General features: G+C 38.3%; 1 protein-coding gene across 2 annotated transcripts in view; it reads right to left on the bottom strand.

Moving 5' to 3' along the window:
• Gpr63 (G protein-coupled receptor 63) overlaps nt 1-16609 on the bottom strand; it is a 45433-nt gene extending 28824 nt beyond the window's left edge. Inside the window, exon 1 of one of the 2 annotated variants that reach the window (XM_020154728.2) lies at nt 16476-16609. The gene's annotated coding sequence lies outside the window, so the exon portion shown is untranslated. Of the gene's footprint in view, nt 1-16449 lie in introns of both variants that reach the window. The other variant, XM_074077911.1, reaches the window with a different exon arrangement.
• Nucleotides 16610-18747: the final 2138 nt, after the last annotated feature.

Here is an 18747-nt window from a genome sequence, read left to right as displayed (position 1 = left end):
ACACTTTTTGTTGGTGACTATAATTATCCTTGAGAGCTCTAGCCAAATCAATTCAACAAGTATGTCTCAGGCGTCAATCATGTTCCAGACACTGTGTTAGTTGTTTGGCATCCATATATGGCAAACTGTCTGCCAAAAACAAGTGGGGGGCACATACCGACATCATGGTCTTCTCTTTCCTCCCGCACATCCAGACAATGGCTCTGCCTAACACAGTTCAAACACAATCTCTTGACATAACACAGACACATCTAGTGTACTCCCTTCCCCACCACCCCATCAACCTGGCGTATCTTCTGCCATGGTATTATAAAAATGCTACAAGATATAGACTCAGAAGGCCTTCACAACATCACCAGAGAACTCAAATAATCTCATAATTGCGTATGACAGTCAAATATATATTTATGTCTGAACCATATACATTACTTTTTTTAAATCAAAGACCTTTGGTCTGCAGTACATAACTGTCATTCAATACCAAAGCAAATTCCAATAATGAACACAAAGAGAAATATGGAATTACTAAATTTTTCTATGAGTGGGAAACTAGAAAATAATACAAGAGAAGTAGCACAGCATTAAAGATCATTCTGCTCTTTATATGACACTTTAAAACAGGATTGGTGAACAGCAGAGTTAACTCATCCACAAATATAATGGCAAATCTGTTTTAACCTTGACTCACTGCCAATGATCAAAATAATTCTGGTTAACTTGAGAAGATTCTGAAAACACTACAGGTAATACTTAATAAACTTAAAGTTCAAAAATCTATGAAAAAATCAGGTATGGTGATTCCTACTTATAAACCCAGCAGCAGCAGTCAGGAAGCTAAGAGAGGAGGTTCACAAGTTCAAGGATAGCCTAGGCTACATAGTGAAACCCTGTCTCAAAAAAAAACAAAAAATCAAACCTATGAAATAAGACACTGACTTACTCAAAGGGGCCAAAAGATAAAGACAAAGGAAATAGTGACCAAGTCATTATGTATCAACTAAAATTACCTTTCCTTGCTTATCTTCTACTGGGTTGCACCATGTTGTGTGTGTTGTGAAGAAAAACCAAGAGGATAAAAGAGAATTAATCATTTACATGTGTCTATATTTTATTGTGACATTCTCTAAATTTCACAGTCTAAGTTAGTATGACATTATCTACCAAGATGAATTCATAGGCTGAAAACTAGTATAGTTTGATTTCAAAGTTACACTTTATGTTTAATTCTGCTTTGTTTTTGGTTGGAAAGGAATGGGAAAGAGGGGGTAAAGGGAAATAAAGAGAGAAAGAAAGCAAAGACCAAAAGCTGGATAAAATTTTACAAAATGCATGTGGCCCTGAAAATAAATAAATATAATATATAAAGAGAGAGGAGATATATATATCCTCTAAAGCTGAATTTTGACAAATAGTTTTAAATTCAAAAATATTTAATGTTTCTTGGGATTTCACTAGGTGAAAGACTCTACTAGATCTTGTCATAACGCAAAGTTCATCTATTAAAATAATTATCTCCTCTAAAACAGCCCCATTTCTATGATTTCTAAATTTTAATGTTCAATCAAGTTTACTGGGTATCAGAAGGATCACTTCAAGTAACAAAGGTGCATAATTGCCATTGTAAATTTAAAGTATCAAATTTTTCTGTGAGTGGGAAGCTAGAAAATAATACAACCTATATAACTCCCAACATGAACCCTGTTTATTCCTGCCCCCAGAAAATGCCTCAGTAAAAGAAACATTTTAAAGAAAAATCTGCAAAACTCATTTTGAGCCTTTAAAAATTAAAAAAGAAAAACTGCCAAAGTGATAAAACAGCTGTATTCCAAACACCAAAGAGCAATTTTTCTTCAAGCTTCACAAAATCACAAGGGCCCAGGAAGAGGTTGTAGTATTTGCTGGTTACTGGGTTTCCCACTGATAGTGTCATAAAGATGCTGCCATTCAGTAAAAAAAGACCTGTTGCTAGTCCTCTGGTCCTCTGCTCGAAGATGAAAGCATCAGTAAGTGCTCTGCAAGCTCACAAGGTGCTGATGCAACTGATACAGGATTGGTGAGTCCAAGAACCCACAGGGAATTCACTGGCCCAGTGTCAAGTATACACAATAGTTCTAACTATTCATAGGCTGCAATTCCTGGATTTCCTCTTAAACAAAAAAGGGGGAAATTAAAAAAACCTAAATGCTGGATGTGTGTGTGCACTTCGTGTACATTCAATAATGGCAATTATTGTTGCAAGAACATAGTCCAAATGTAGACTTTGCCTGATGTCGGATTAAACCAATGTGAAAGTTCTCCTTATGTGCACTGTATTTATTACACAGGAACTGAGTAGACCAAAAAAGAGCATAGGTTCTGGGAAGGCCATCATTTTATGAATAATCAAATCTCAAGTTTTAGTAAATAAAAAAGAATATTTCCAAGTGGATACTGTACAGAGTGTGGCTTTTGAAACATGTACCAGAGAGACCTTTTTTCTGGAATCTAACTATGAGTAAAGACCTTTCCAGAGTGAGATTCCAGTGTGTAAGTTTCAGAGATCATTTCTATTCTGGTACTTCTTTATGTAAGATGAGGAAAAGTAGGACACAGAGAGAGACTTTAAAACTGAGAATACAAAAGAAAAATTTTTAAAAGCACAGAAAATATTAAAACTGAATTCTATCCTTATCCAGTCATGGATAACCATTATTGATGAATAGAATAATTATTCAAAGGCAATCAAGATAATGATATTTTTCTGTTTTAGATTATTATTATTCAGCTTCATTTTACCACTGTGCCTGTTTTATTGCTAATCTATAGTAACTGAGTGCTGAGAGATGCAAATGTCAAGGTTCTTAACTCTGTATTTGCCTGTTCATCACAACCAATGCAGAACCCACATTGCTATATTACGTATGGTTAAAAAAAAAAACTAAATATGTATGTCTTAGTCTTTTCAGGAGTGCTGTAATAGAATACCTGAGACTGGGTCATTTTTGAGTAGAAATTTATTTGGCTTACAACTCTGGACACCAGGAAGTCCAAGATTGGAGAGCTGCATTTGACCAGGACCTTCATGTCTTGTCATCTCATAGTTCACAACAGAAAGGCAAGAAAGGACATCATGAGAGAGAGCAAAGGCAGAAGCCAACAAGAGAGGTCCAAACTCACTTTTATAGCAAACCCACTGTCACAATAACAGCACTTCCAGAATAACGACATTAATGTATTTCACAAGAACAGAGCCCTCACGACCTAATCACTTCTCAAAGATCTCACCTCTCAACACTACTGCATTGGGATTACCTTTCAAAGCATGAGTTTTAGTGGCCACACTAAAACCATAGCAACGTTTTAAGAAAAACAATAAAACAAAACAAAAACATGTTTCTTAAAATGTTTACCAAGATGCAACTATTAGAAATTGGCAAACAATGGTTACTCTTTTTCAAAAGCAAACTACCCATAAGAGTCCTGCAGTTTAACTTCTGAAACAAATTGTTCTAAGAAGATAGGGAGGGGAATGAGGAAGAAAGATAGAGGGGATGAAACTAATGAAGAAATATTGTAAGCACATATATAAATGTTACAATGAAACTGTCCTGTACAACTCATACATGATAATAAAAATGTTTTTGTTTTTTTTACATAAGGGCAACATAAAGCAGGGTGGCTTGTTAACTTCACTGAGTACTATTTTAAAGGCAAAGCACAGAAATCTGAAACATTAGGAAGTTAAATGTGACTGGCTGTGTCTTTCAAATTGGAAGATGACACCAAATAGTTAAGTAGAGTGCCACTACTAACTTCCCAAAGGACAAAAAATAAAACAAAATATTAAATGTCTGTGACCAAAAAAATGAAGTTCGGGGCTTTGTAAGAAAAAGTGCTGATATCAACACAGACATTTCAGATTTATCAACAATGAGAAATGACAAATAATGCAATTGGAATTAAAAAGGAAAGCGAAATGCAAGCATTGTGCTATCATATTTTAATACATTAATGTATGCTTTTTCTTTTCCAAGCCAAACACCCTGCAGTGGTTAGTTGAGGTTTGTTTATTAACCTAAATAACAAAGATATCTAATCTTATACACATTTGTAATCTCAAAAACAAAACAGATTCTTCAGTATACTTAAATTTAAGTAACTTGAGTTTAGATTAAGGAATTATGCATGTTAGAAGACCTCAAAAATAACCAAGGACGTTAAAGGACTGTATTTCTTATGCTAAAGCTGAATAAGAAATAAAACCGCACCATGTAGAAAGGGACAGAATGAAACTTTCAGGTTTTGATACTGTTGTAGGATGGATATGGCAAAATAATTTTCTCAGAGGATTTGTAACCACAAGCAGGCCCTGAAACAAAAAACAAATAGATGAAAACTCCTCCAGCAGAAATATGATTCAAATGATGCCCAGGTCAGTACAGCACCCAAGCTAACTACAAAAGTAAAGGTATTTTCCCACTGGAGGAACTCATCTTCCACCCATACTTGAAAGAACTGCCACAAAGTTCCACAGAAAGCAAGCAATTCACAGTGAAAACAAATCACAGAACATCAAACTGATCAAAGCAACATGAGTGATTACGAGCAAGGGAAAGAAAGAAACAAACCCACCAAGACTTTAGCTACAGAACTTATTAGACAAAGCACACAACATAAAATAATAAAGCATTATAATTATGAGCAGGAAACAAGCAAATCTAGAAAAGTACCAATATTACTCTACAAATGAAAAATATAGTAACCAATATTTAAAACTAAATAAAGTACTTTATTACACAGAACTGAAATGAATTAACAAACTGCACCTTAGAACATTTTTTTCCTGAATGCAATCAAAAAGAAAACAATGAATGATAAGAGATACTAGAGATGAGACAAAGAAGATAAGTGTAGAAGATCTAATAAATATGGAACTTGGAGTTCCAGAAGGTCATAAAATAGGAAGAGGAAGTACTGATAATGAGTGTGGATAGAAGTTTCCAGAATTCCTGACACATGTTAATTTCAGAATTCCTGGAGCCCACCTAATGCCTAACAGGATTTTGCTTTATTCATTCACACCCAGAAACATCAGATTGAAAATTCAGAACAGAGAAAGCGAGACAGAATACATTTAAGCAGAGAGAAAATGTCTTTAAAAGATCTTAGAAAAAAATCAGTTTGGAAAAGATACATTACCTAACAAAGAAAACAAAATGGGCTTGAATGCTTAATTCTCAATGGCAATACTAAGATTCCGAAAACAATTATGGTATTTTTTGGTGTGCTGTAATAATTAACTGCCAAAAAAGAATTCAATACCCAGGGAATCTCCAAATAAAAAGTAGGTAAAATACACACACGCCATACACAATAAAGAAAAAATAAAGACTATAAGTCAGTAAGAAGAAAAATGATCCAGACAGAAGGCCTGATATACAAAAAAGGAAGTGAGAAAAGATTTTGATAAATATATGGTTAAATGTGACAGGCACCATGCATAGCACGTGAGAATAAAAACCGGCAAGCACTAAAATATTTAATAGCAATAACAACTGGGTTTTATAATAGTTAAGAAAGTCTTGGAGTCTTAGAAGTTAGTATCCTTTTAAAATGAGGGTCTTTCACCTAAAAAACTAGCTAGCATTTGTTGCCCTTAACGCAGAGAAACTAAAGCAGATACCTTAAAGCAACTGAGGCCAATAGGAAAAGGGGACCAGGAACTAGAGAAAAGGTTAGATCAAAAAGAATTAACCTAGAAGGTAACACCCACACACAGGAAATCAATGTGAGTCAATGCCCTGTATAGCTATCCTTATCTCAACCAGCAAAACCCCTTGTTCCTTCCTATTATTGCTTATACTCTCTCTACAACAAAATTAGAGATAAGGGCAAAATAGTTTCTGCTGGGTATTGAGGGGGGGAGCGGGAGGGGGTGGAGTGGGTGGTAAGGGAGGGGGTGGGGGCAGGGGGGAGAAATGAACCAAGCCTTGTATGCACATATGAATAATAAAAGAAAAATGAAAAAAAAAAAAAATAAAAAAAAATAAAATGAGGGTCTTTTAGTCATTTAGGGTTACCATTTACATATATTGGCCAGGAGTCTGTGGCTCATGCTTACAATCCTAGCTACGCAGGAGGCAGATATCTCGAGGTTAACAGTTGAAAGCCAGCCTGGGCAAATAGTTTGGAAGAGCCTATCTTGAATAATACCCAATCAAAGAAGGAGTGGCTCAAGTGGTAGATGCCTGCCTAGCAAGCATGAGGCCCTGAGTTCGAATCCCAGTAGCACCAAAAAAAAAAACCACATATTTATTTTCTCACAGTTCTGAAGGCTGAAAGTCTAAGATCAAAGTACAAAAAGGATTACTTTCTGTGAGTCTGCTTCCTAACTTGCAGATGTATGTGTTCTCTGACACGCATTTCCTCATCTGGCCTTTTCTCTGTGCATGCAGAGGGACAGAGATATCTGTGTCTCAACAGAAATCTTGTCAGATTAGGGCTCCACCCTTATGATCTCATTTAGTCCTAATACCTCCATATAGGCCCCATCTCCAATACATGGATATTGAGGATTAAGGCTTCAATACACAAATTCAATTTAGGGTAAAGACACTGATTAGCTATAGACTAGATGAAGATCAGTATTCATAGTAAAATTGCCAAACTAACAACTAACCCCTCAAATAAATAAAAAGAATAGTAAAAAAAAAAGGGGGGGTGGGAGGGGAGATTCATCTAGCTAAAAGAAGATGAGAAAAGATACAAAAGAAGCAGAATAAAGAGCCAGGCACTGGAGGCTCACTCCTGTAATCCTAGCTACTTAGGTAGCAGAGATCAGGAGGATCTCTGTTCAAACCTAGGCCCAGGCAAATAGTTCATGAGACAAAAGGTTGGTGGAGTGGCTCAAGTGGAAGAGTGCCTGTCTAGGAAGCAAGAGACCCTGAGTTTAAAAAAAAAAAAAAAAGCAGAAAACACATAATATGATAATAAACAAATCCAAATATATCAGTCTTCATTCTAAGTATAGACTAAATTCTCCAGTTAAAGGCAAAGATCTCCACCTTCCTAGCAAGCAGGAGAACCTTCATTCAAATCCAATACGACCAAAAACAAAAGAAAAAAATTAAAACTGGGCTCATAATGGAAAGGCAGAGATTAGGAGAATGGCAGTTTGAGGTTGGCCTGGGCAAAAAGTTAGTGTAACTCCATCTCAGCCAATAAGGCAGGCATGGTGGTATATGCCTGTTTTCCCAGATACACAGGTGAAGGACATAAATAGGAGAATTGCATTCTGAGGCCACCCTGGGCAAACACACACACACAAAAATAACAAAAAGCAAAAAAGGGATGGGGACATAACTCAAATCCAAGGTCCTGAATTCAAAATCCCAGCACCACCAAAAAGAGAAAAAGAAAAGCTCCAAGATCTAGCACACAGCTATTTACAAGAGACACACTAAACACATAAGGACATCTATCCAACTTGAAAGCCAAAGAGAAGAGAGAAGAGAAAGCCAATCACAATTTATAGGGAGCCCTGTATTACTTTTATTACTACCAACAGAAAAAAAACTTTGAAGTCGAATAACAGTATTAGAGAAAGTCATCCTATGTGACAAAAAAAGTTTAATTTACAAGAGATATTTAAAAATCTGAACTTGTATTTAGTAACAACCCTCCAAAGATTTAAAGCATTAATTTATCATCATTAGCATTAGTGATGACAAAGCATCATTAAATGTTCTCAGTAATTGAATCATCAGGCAGACAAAAACATCAGTAAGTAAAAAGATTTAAACAACACAATTAAAATGTTTCTGCTTATAGATACATGTGGACCACTACACCTACAAGGCAGAGAGTACACATTATTTTCAAACCATACTTGGAACACTTATTAGACAAGAACACCTGCTGTACCCATAAAGCTTACTTCAACAGGCATCACAGAACAGTGTGATATAGATCATGTGCTCTGACAAACAGGTTAGCAATCAGCAAGAACAACAAACGTTTGGAGATTAGGAAACGCCATTCTCAAAAAATTCATGGATCAAAGAAATCACAGAAAATACTTAGAACTGCATTAATAACAAAATACTCTGATAAGAAGCCAAAATGATGACTCAAGGGAAATTTACAGTCCTTGAATGAAGCAAGACCCAATTATAGAGTAAGCTAGGGGTAGAATGTACCTAAACACACTGAAGAAAGAAAACAAAAGCATGAGGATGAGTTAGAAGTAAGCCTACGATAGACATGGTCAGCAAAACCAAAAGTGATTCCTTGGGAAGATGCAGAGAAATGATCTACCTCAAGACTGAAAAGGAAAGAGACAGAACTCAAATTGGCAGCATCAGGAGAAAAAAATAGGACATATCACAGATGTGGCAGTGATTTAAACAGATTAAAAAGATAGGATGGAAAACTTGATGCTATACTGTTTGGGTAGGGGGGCGGTTGTTTTGTTTCTGTTGGTTTGATTTTGGTATTTTGAAAGAAGGTCTTGCCACGTATATAGCCCCGATTGGCCTCACACTCACTATGTAACACAGACTTGCCTTCCACATGCAATCCTCCTGCCTCAGTCTTCCCAGTGCTGGGATTACAGGTGTGTGCCACCACATCCAGCTCTTGATGCTATATTTTTAAAACATATTTACAATGACAAATACCTCTTAACAGAGGAACAGATAAGTTGTGAAATTCATACAATAAAATACTAAACAGTGAAAACACACCTACAGCTGTAAATGATGACTCTCAAAAACGTAAGTGTGCAAAAGAAAAACACAAAAAATGTATATATGTATTCATGTATGTATAAATATATACATAATTCCATTTATGGGAAATCCAAAAATAATCAAAAGTAAATGAAGAACTCTTGCTCTGGTGACTAAGTGAGGAAAGAGTAGACAGGGAATTCCAGGTCTTTTTTTTAAACTTTGGTACATGTTCGTGGATATTCAATTTTTTAACTTATAAATATATTGATGCACTTTATATGTATAATATACTTTGCGATAAATATTAAAAGAAAAATTGCACAGTAAAATCATTTTCAAAAGGATATTCCAAACTTCCCTGTAAGTCCTCATGAAAAACATTTACCTGATCGATGTATCCATGCCTGTTACATGCCATGCCAAAATACAAAATATTGTTATTGCTTGGATATGAAGTATTCAAAGGGCTCAAGAATTGAAAGCTTGATCCCCAGCTGATGCAGCCAATCATGGAGATAATGGGGGCTCTGACCTAATCAATGGACTAATCCACTAATGTTGTTTATAATTTGATGGCATTAACTGAGGCCAATAGGAAAAGGGGAACAGGTACTAGAGAAAAGGTTAGATGAAAAAGAATTAACCTAGAAGGTAACACCCATGCACAGGAAATCAATGTGAGTCAATGCCCTGTATAGCTATCCTTATCTCAACCAGCAAAAACCCTTGTTCCTTCCTATTATTGCTTAGACTCTCTCTACAACAAAATTAGAAATAAGGGCAAAATAGTTTCTGCTGAGTATTGAGGGGGGGGAGAGGGAGGGGGCGGAGTGGGTGGTAAGGGAGGGGGTGGGGGCAGGGGGGAGAAATGAACCAAGCCTTGTATGCACATATGAATAATAAAAGAAAAATGAAAAAAAAAGGAAAGACAAAAAAAAAAAGATATAAGCCATCCCATAACACAAAAAAAAAAAAAATTTGATGGCATTACTGGGAGATAGTGGAAAATTTTGAAGGTGGAGTAGAGGAAGGTCACTGGGGGGGACATGACGCTGGGGGCTACATCTTGTTCAAGGCTCCTCTCTGTCTCTCTCTCTTTGCTTCCTGGCCTCCCGTGAGGGGAGCAGGCCTCCTCCTGCACACACTCTGGCTGCCAAAATGCTCTGCCTCACTTCAGGTCCAAAGCAATGCAGCCAGCCCACCATGTACCAAAACCTCTGAAACTGTAAGGTAAAATGAACTTCTCTTTTAAATGGTTTTTCTCAGGTATTTGTCACAGCAACAATACCTCACTAACAGATGATTCTTTGCAATATTAAATAAAGAGGGACATGACAAACAAACAAAAGCAAAATTCATTTTGAAGTGCTAAGACAGAAAAGCACCAGGTACTAAGGGGGCACAGAACCTCAGTTTGACTGAGAGAGGTGAAAACACGCCTGTTCCACGGTGCAGAATACAATGTTCATAACCAGAATAATTAGCCCAGAAAAGAAGTCTGGGAGTCTGTGTTCACTGGTTTTCTCTTACCTTCCACAGCCAGCACTAAATTTTAAAAATGAAAAATGTACAAGGAAAATGCAAATAAGACTACATTCATTAGGGTCTTGTGTGATGGCTGAAGATAACTTCAGTTCTAAAAATGAAGAGAAAAAAAGAATTTCTCTCTACATTTAGCCACCAGTCCTCATGTTTTCACATATGTGCTTTTCCTAGTTTTTGCCCATTTTACATCTCTGATTCTGTGCCCAAAAGTAACCACATGTTTTATGATAGCTGGGCGACACTTCTCTGGTTTCAAAATGTAATTTTTGACTGAGTTTTATATTATTGACAGAAAGGAAGAAGGAGAGAAATATATAAATAATAAAATATAGACATGTATGTGTACAAACTCACAGCCTAAAGCTAAATTCTGTACAAAATATCTTTAAATTTTAGAGATGACAACACAGGAAACTATTTGTTCATTCTATCATATAGCAAATGTGTATGGATCAATATACCAAGGCAGGAGATGAGACAGGAATACAGTAAAGGAGACTGAAATTGAAAAAGGGAAAGCATTCTCAGACACACTATCACCTGCTGTTGCTGTTTACTTGAAAACAGTAATTAAAGCTGTAAATGGCATTAATGGATGATTTGGGAGTAAGGCTGAATCTTTGCAAATATCTGGAATTATTTCATTTAGATAAAGCTCTACTGGATTGAAATCCCAATTTGATACTTTAATACTAAACTAAGGAAAAAAAAGCCTGCAGAAGATAAACAAATAAGATTATGACTGGGTCTGTAGATGTTTTATTGGTAATAATTAAGTGCCTTGAGGTCCATGAAAACCATCATTGTCCTTTATCCCTCGCCAAAATTTCTACATCTAGGAATTTAGTAAAAGGAAATAACCACAGACAGACGAGCTATAAAATATTCACACCTGCAGAGTAACAAAAATATTAAAGGAAACAACTTATCTGATATCATGCTATATCCACAATAAATTATGAAACATCCAAAGAATAATAGGATTCAGAATTCAAAATGTTACATATCATTTCATGACATGGAAACTGGTTCACTTTTTGTAAAAATTATAAAGCAATATATATATATTGCAATATATATACAAACCCATATATATATATAGCAAAGTGGTATTTAGAAATTAAAATATCAACTATATACACATACATACATACACAGACACATACATATATATATATACACACATATCACACACACACAATAAGATGGCAACAATTATTTCTGAGAATAATTTAATTCTTTTGGCTTGTCTGGATAAATTTTCTATAATGAACTTGTATCATTTCTATAGTAAGAAAAATATCTAGTATAGCATGAGAATAAAGAATGAAGATTTGAATGCTTACAATGGAAATGATACATGAAATACAGAAATAGAAAGAAGAAGTTGCCAACATCATTGCACCTCTAAGTAGGAGAAAATTCGTCCAACTTGCAGAAAATGAGGAAACCTTAAATTGGAAACTCATAATACCTCATTAAAGAACTGCATAATGCAAAAAGATGGCAGAACATTTTTAAGAAGTTCTGAGTAGGAATGAACAAAGAGAATTCAAGAATGGACTTCTTCCTAGTGCTGGACAATGTGAAATTTCAGATGCCATAATGGATTATCTAGAGTTACTCAAAATGTAGCAGGTAGACTGCTTTACACACAACCTGAAGGGAACGGCGAGGGGGAGAACAAGCTAAAATGATAGAAAGAATGAACATTATGACACGCACATACTCAGGCAAACATTTTTCCATCTGTAAGGCAACAATGCTATGACCCTTCCCATCAAACCCTCTTCCTTTGTATTTATAGCATCCCAGTACCAACTTAGAGCAAAAACTTAAAGCAGACAGCCTTAGCCAGAAATACAGAACCAAATACTTGGCATAGATGTTAAATTGACTCTTAGGTAATTTTCAATTGAAACCTCTACTCTGATTCGAATTCAGGCATCTTTAAATGCTTCTGAATGTTCTTGCTCTAAAATTTTCTATACAATTGTTTCTGGGTTTTTTGTTTGTGTGTGTGTGTGTGTGTGTGTGTGTCTTTGTTTGTTTTCTTTTGTTTTTAAGTAGGAAGAGGTGAAGGAAAACATCTCTCTTTTGGAAGGTAACAGCTAGAATATTGAATCAGTCCTTTCTGCCTAGACTCCCCAAGACTGATCCTTAAAAGTTTACACATAAAAGAATTTGCCTAAAATAATTTTCAAATACTTTAGTGGTATAGACTAATATAAGGCAATTGAGAGAAAGAAGTTAACCAAGAAGTTATGGTCAAAAAACCTAAAAAACAGTTCAGGTACAGATGTTCCTGACTATAATCTCAGCTACTCAGGAAGTGTTGATTGAGAGGGTCACAGTTCAAGGCCACCCTGGGCAAAAAGCAGCAAGATCCCATCTCAACCAAGAAGCCATGCATGGTGGCCCACACTTTTGTACTGCAGTCCAAGGCCATCCCTGGGCAAAAACAAGAAATCCTATCCAAAAAATAACTACAACTAAAAAGGGCTACAGGCAAGGCTCAAGTGATAGAGCATCTGCCTATTGAGCAGAAGGCCTTGCGTTCAAACCCCATTAACCACCACATAAAAAATAAAATAAAAGTAAATTTAAAAAACTAACTAAAAAGGTATGTAAAGCATGACTACAATGACAAGGGTTTCAAGTGAAAATTATCTAAGAATCAATTAACACATATGCCAGGTGATTGGAATGGTGTCTGGCTGGGGAAGTTTCTGATCTAAATTGGGCCTGAGAGGATTTAACTTCTTCAGAATTATCACTCAAGTGAAATACTGATAATAATAGTACCATTATTAATTTCAATAAGTGACCCCTAACCTACTCTCTTAACAGCAAATACACACTCTTTTGCACCAAACCTAACAGCTATGTTAAAATCCAACCTAACAAGCCAGGTGTGATGGTGCACATCTGTAATTCTAACAGTCAGGAAGAAAAGGCAAGAGAATCTAGAGTTCCAGGTCACCCTGGGCTACACAGCAAGACCAGATCTCAAAAAACAAAGCAAAGCAAGCAAACAAACAAAAATCCAATCTAGCTCTTCACTACATTTATAATAAACATGAATGAGCTTTCCAGTATATATAAAACTAGAGTTTATTCTTGAGTTTTCTGAATCTTCTATCCTACACAGAAATGATTAAAAGATTACTTTTAAGACCTTGCCCATACTTCCTGGCATAGTGGCCAAAAAAGGGCATTTTATCCCATGTGTCAAATTCAAATACTAAAATAGCTTGCTGTCAGTTTCAGAAACCATTTTTTACAAGCATGGCACACTGCCTCAAGCCAACTAAACACTAAAGCATGTTGGCCTTCCCACCCTGCAAATTATGTGGAATGTTCTCCATGTTTTGTGGTTGCAAAAGTACTGATTTTGTTGGATCATCCAGTTCAAACTGGGGACACATCTGACCTTAAAGAGAAAATTCCCACCATAGCAAAACTATAATTGACCAAGATCCCATTACTTTGACAGTCTGTGATCTCAGGGTCATAGTCAAACTTCTGAAATGTTATTTTTTGAAGGCTAAAGAGACACAACGTAAACTCTGTGAAACTTGTTAATGTATTTCAGGTAAACACTAAAGAACTCACTCACCCTAGTTGCACAAAGAGGAGGTAGGTTGCCAAGTGCAATAAAGTAAAGAGTATTTGTACCAAATACATTTCTGGTAAATGCCTAACAAATTAAAGCAAAAATCAGTCTAACTGCAATTCATTTCATTTCTAGCTTTCATACATATGCCAAAATGTAGCAGCTTCAGCTGTGAAATGTGGCTAAGAAATATTACAAAGGTAAAGGAGATAGTTTTCCTTATTAAAACTGCAGCCCTATGTTATTCGTATTACTTACCCAATCATTAAGATGTTTCACAAATTGGAGTGCCAGGAGTTCCCTAAGGTTTGCCTCTTAAGCTTTTGAGGTCTGCTGGCTAAGCCACCAATTTATGGCAAATGACCTAAAGGTCATGTTTGAAGTGGTAAAAGAAGAAAATGCTATATTAAGAAGCTAAGTTTTATCTAGAGATTCGTCTACTAAAGATAAATTATTGGAGCCAAGAAATGCCTGACTCACTCATCCACTGGTGAAACAATCCAATCCATTTTAATAGTTAAATAAATACTTAAGATCATCGGTGTATGGCTCCTCAGGGCAAGCTTTATGAATTCAAGAACATACTTAGAAAACAGTATTTTTTAAACTTAACTGATATCTACTAAAAATGCTGAAAGATGACAAGCCCTAACAAGAACTATTTTTAGCTTCTGATCTTTTAGACCTGCTGTTCTTACTGCACATGTATCATCAAGTTCCTGAATGTTTTTCCCTGTGCTAGATAGACAGATGGACAGATATAAACATGGGTGATATGGCTGTAAATCTATATAAATAAATAAATTAATATAATATGCATATGTTTCAAAACAATTATTCATAAAGCAATCATCCCAAATCAAATGTAATTATTCAAAATCTCAAGGTATGTCACATTAATCACGACAGTTCTAGAAACTAAGTCACATGCACCTTAGAACCCCACTCTCACCTGGTACAGTGGTAACTGCAGTTAGGGTTTTAAGTATGTGACTTTTCTAAGCAAGCTGAAAATGTACAACTGACTGCAATTCTCGGAACAATGCTTGAGATGTTGAGTTGTTTTTTAAGTTTTAGTTCTAGTATGTTTAACAGCAAAGTGTCAAAATTGTACTTAAAGACAAAAATCTATGTCCCAAATAAATATTTTGCAATACTGATGGTATTCTGGCATGCTTTCTTGCAAAACTTCCTATTGCAAATAAGATGTTTCTTACACTAGTCTCTGACTATTTTGCTAGTATGCATCTTTCACACACAAAATTATATGTAGAAAATATACCTATGGATTTACTTTCAATACTTCATGACACTTTTCTTTAAACAAGCTCTCACATTCTATTTGTATTGTTCAAAGTGATCTGGATGATGTAATCGATTATGTCACTAAAAGTTTGGCTGTGCAATAGTTCACAAAATATGGGGCTTTTCATTAGCACTTCTCCTTTTTTGTAGCTGACATCAGATGTACCTGCTGTGAGCGGAGACAGAAACAGGAATGAACAATCAATCGGGGTGTCTCAGAGTGAGAGTGTTAAGTACACATGATGGCTTCCTTCACCCATGGAACCCATGAAAAAACAAAAAGTTACCCATCGGTGTAAAAAACGTACTTATATATTAGGTATATCAAAAGATTAAATATCTCATTCATGAAAACTCTCTGAAGCAATGTCAGGGTATACAAGAAACACCAGGTTTTGTTTACCATTCTTAGAAATACTACTGCTAAAACTAGTTGAGTATTCTTATTCTAAGTCATAATGCAAAACAAATTTACCAATAAACAAAGAAAATCCTATTTTTAAAAATATGGTTAAACCTAATCCTACCTCATTGAAAAAAAAAAATACAACCTACTACATGGATACCAGTATTTCCTAAGTGTCCAGACTGAGTCTAAATATTTCATCAAAGACTAAACCATCACTTTGAAAATCTGGACCAGCCCTGGAGGGTAATTTTCATAAAGATATGTTGTTGAAGATTTTGTATACACCCCGAGGATATGAGAGAGAGAAAGAGAGAGAGAGAGAGAGAGAGAGAGAGACTGAGATTCATTCTTAAAAGGGGCGGGGGAGAGAACTAAAATCAGGGCGAAGCTGCAAACCTACCAGGCTGCAAGCCAGCGCCGCAAGCCTAGCCACACGTAGGAGGGAACCCCTAGCACAGTGCTGCAGCTCGCCAGGAGCCTTCTCCCTGGGCAAACGAGGTGAACGTCGAGCCTCCGGGGCGGCGAGACCGCAGTGGGACAGTTTCGAGGATGCGGTCCTTTCCTGGCCCTCAGCACTCGGGCTCCCGGCGCCACACGCAGGGACGATGCGCTCGGGCGCAGTGTGCAGCCGCGGGTTCCTAGAAGGCCGCGCGGCTAAAGCGGCACCAGGAGCGCGTAGAAGCCGGGTCCCCGCCGGGCCCCCAGCGCAGCGCTGGCTGCTCAAACAACTCGCGTACCGCCGCAACAACCTTACGGAAGACGGAGCTCCCAGGCACAACTTCGGTCTCAGCAGCCTCATCCCCCCCACGCACTCCGCCCCACGGCACATCCTTCCCGCGGCCGCGGATCCAGGCGCCCCGTACCTGTCCCGGCCCAGGACGCGAATCACCTCATACAAAGGGCAGCGCGTGGGCGCAGGTCCCAGAGCCCAGGGAGCATGGCCCCATCCAGTTGCTCCCGGAACTTCGCTGGCATAGCACTGCTCCCCTCCGCTCCAGAGAACGTCGCTTCCAGGCAGAGAAGGGGGACGGCGACCTCGCGGTAGTGGTGGCGATCTGGGCGGCGGCGGCGGCGGCGGGAGCTGGAGCAGAAAGTGAGGAGCATCACGGCGGAGCGCCTCCGCCTCGCGATTTGCAGAGGGGTTCCCGCCCCCAGGGTAACCAAAACTCCCTCTTAAAGGCGCCAGTCCCGTTTTAGCTTGCAAGGGGTGGTGGAGAGGAAAGAGGGGGAGGAGGCAAGTGAAGAGGGAGGGGAGAGTAGGCACTGAGCGATCCAGGGAGGCCTCCGCCCTGGCTGTCCCAGGCTGGTCGCTGGCTGGTTTTCTGCTCCTCCGCCTTCCCTACCCATCCTCCAAAGCCAGTCGCCTCTGCTCCTGGGCAAAGGTCCCAAGGGTATAGCAAGTGCACGGACCCAGCACGGAGGCTACGTTGGCCTGCACCCCGCTAAAGTCCATGGAACTCACCTCTGCTTCTGTTCACACCCTTGTTAGAGTTTTGACTCTCAACCCTCTCACCGCACCACCACTTTCTCCCCTTCCCTGGCGCACTCAAAATAGCCTTTCCTAGGGTGCTTGCCTTTCCTCCCTGGTTGTTCTCATCTCCAACACTGTGAGGAGGGGTTCACCCAGGAGTTCAGTTGGGGCCCCTACATAGACCCTTGAAGGTGTCGCTGATGTGTGGCAGAAGAGACTTGCCATATGCCTTGCTTTACCCCAGCACTGTGTTCTCTTCCAAGGGCCACTTGCCAGGTGGCCTCTAACTGGATTGCTGGAACCACTGACTTTCATGAATGTAGATTGTAAAGATTGCCAAACTAAATCCAGGAAGGCCCTGGATGATGCTGCTTTTGAAATACTGCTCTCAAGGAACAAATGATATTTATTCCCAGCTATCATCAACATTTGTAATAATCTAAGAGGTGCCAAACTGCTTTTGGTTGAAAAGCACTGACTCCTTACTTGGGCCCAAGAATTATCTAAAAACATGAGAAAAATTTGGCATTTCTATCTTCGTTTTGTACCTGTCGTCCTTTACTCTGAGCCATTCTCTCTTGCATCCACCTTGGAATCAAGGAACGACAGAACTGATAACATCTTCATGATTGAAACTACCCCTAAGTAACACCAGAGCCTTGCAGGATAGATCACCCCCTCCAAATAAGGACAATTACCTATAATAATGAGCCTGCACCCTGGAGTAGAGATAAGCATGTCTTGGCAACCAAGACATTACTCCTCCCAAGTGATGACAGCTATAACAACTTCTCTGGAACCCTCAAAAATCAACAACTGAGATACTGGTCAAAAAGGCCCCAACCAACCATGGGAACACACCTGTGACTGGGACTGTTTATGCATATCTTTTGCCTCTTGCCCATCTTTGCTTATTTAAAGCTAAGTCTCATGTCTGTACCCCAAAGATGGCTGAAAATGGGCTGCGAACTTACTTTGCCTCTTCTTGTGATATGTCCCAGGCCATGTAATAAAACTCCTTTAAAGGCTACCAAGTGGCTGGACCCAACATGTGGAATCCCAGGAGTTTGGGCCTCAGGTTCAAAACTCTGATTAGAATAACCAACACCAGGGCAGGGTGATGATGATGCCCAGGAGGCCCACATCATCAGCAACTGTTGTGACCCATAGACCCAAGCAACAGTTAGCAGTGGATGTGAGCAGCAGAGGGTTTGCCACTGTCCACAAGCTTGTTTTGCTACCTCATGGCTCCAACCCTTGCTTCTTAGTGCTGAGGGACCTCAGCATAGATAGTGTCATTTGCACTCTACACTGTGTCTTCTGGCTAAACTGGAAATGGACAGGCAATTGGGGTTAAGATCCACACTGAGCTCCAAAGCTGGACCTGAACATCTCAGTTCTTCCCCCCTCCTGCCATCTGCAGCCACTGTTGAAACAAGTACTGGTATTCAACTTGTAAAGAAAGAAGGCAGGATGAGCATATGGAAAAGGTGGGAGCAAATTACCACATGGAGAGGAACCAAACCCTGGACTCTAGGAAAGCAGGAGACTAAGACTGGAAAGGCAGTAGGCAAGAGTGAAGGTATCTTGATTTTATGATAAACTCCTATATGTTCAAGATAATTGGATATGACAGGTACCTAACTCAAACTGACTTAAGAAAACCTATAGCAGGGGGATTGGAATTTAT

Source organism: Castor canadensis, chromosome 1 (assembly GCF_047511655.1).
Source record: "Castor canadensis chromosome 1, mCasCan1.hap1v2, whole genome shotgun sequence".
NCBI lineage: Eukaryota > Metazoa > Chordata > Mammalia > Rodentia > Castoridae > Castor > Castor canadensis.
Note: the sequence above shows the minus strand (reverse complement) of the source record. Positions and strands in the feature narration are given on the sequence as shown.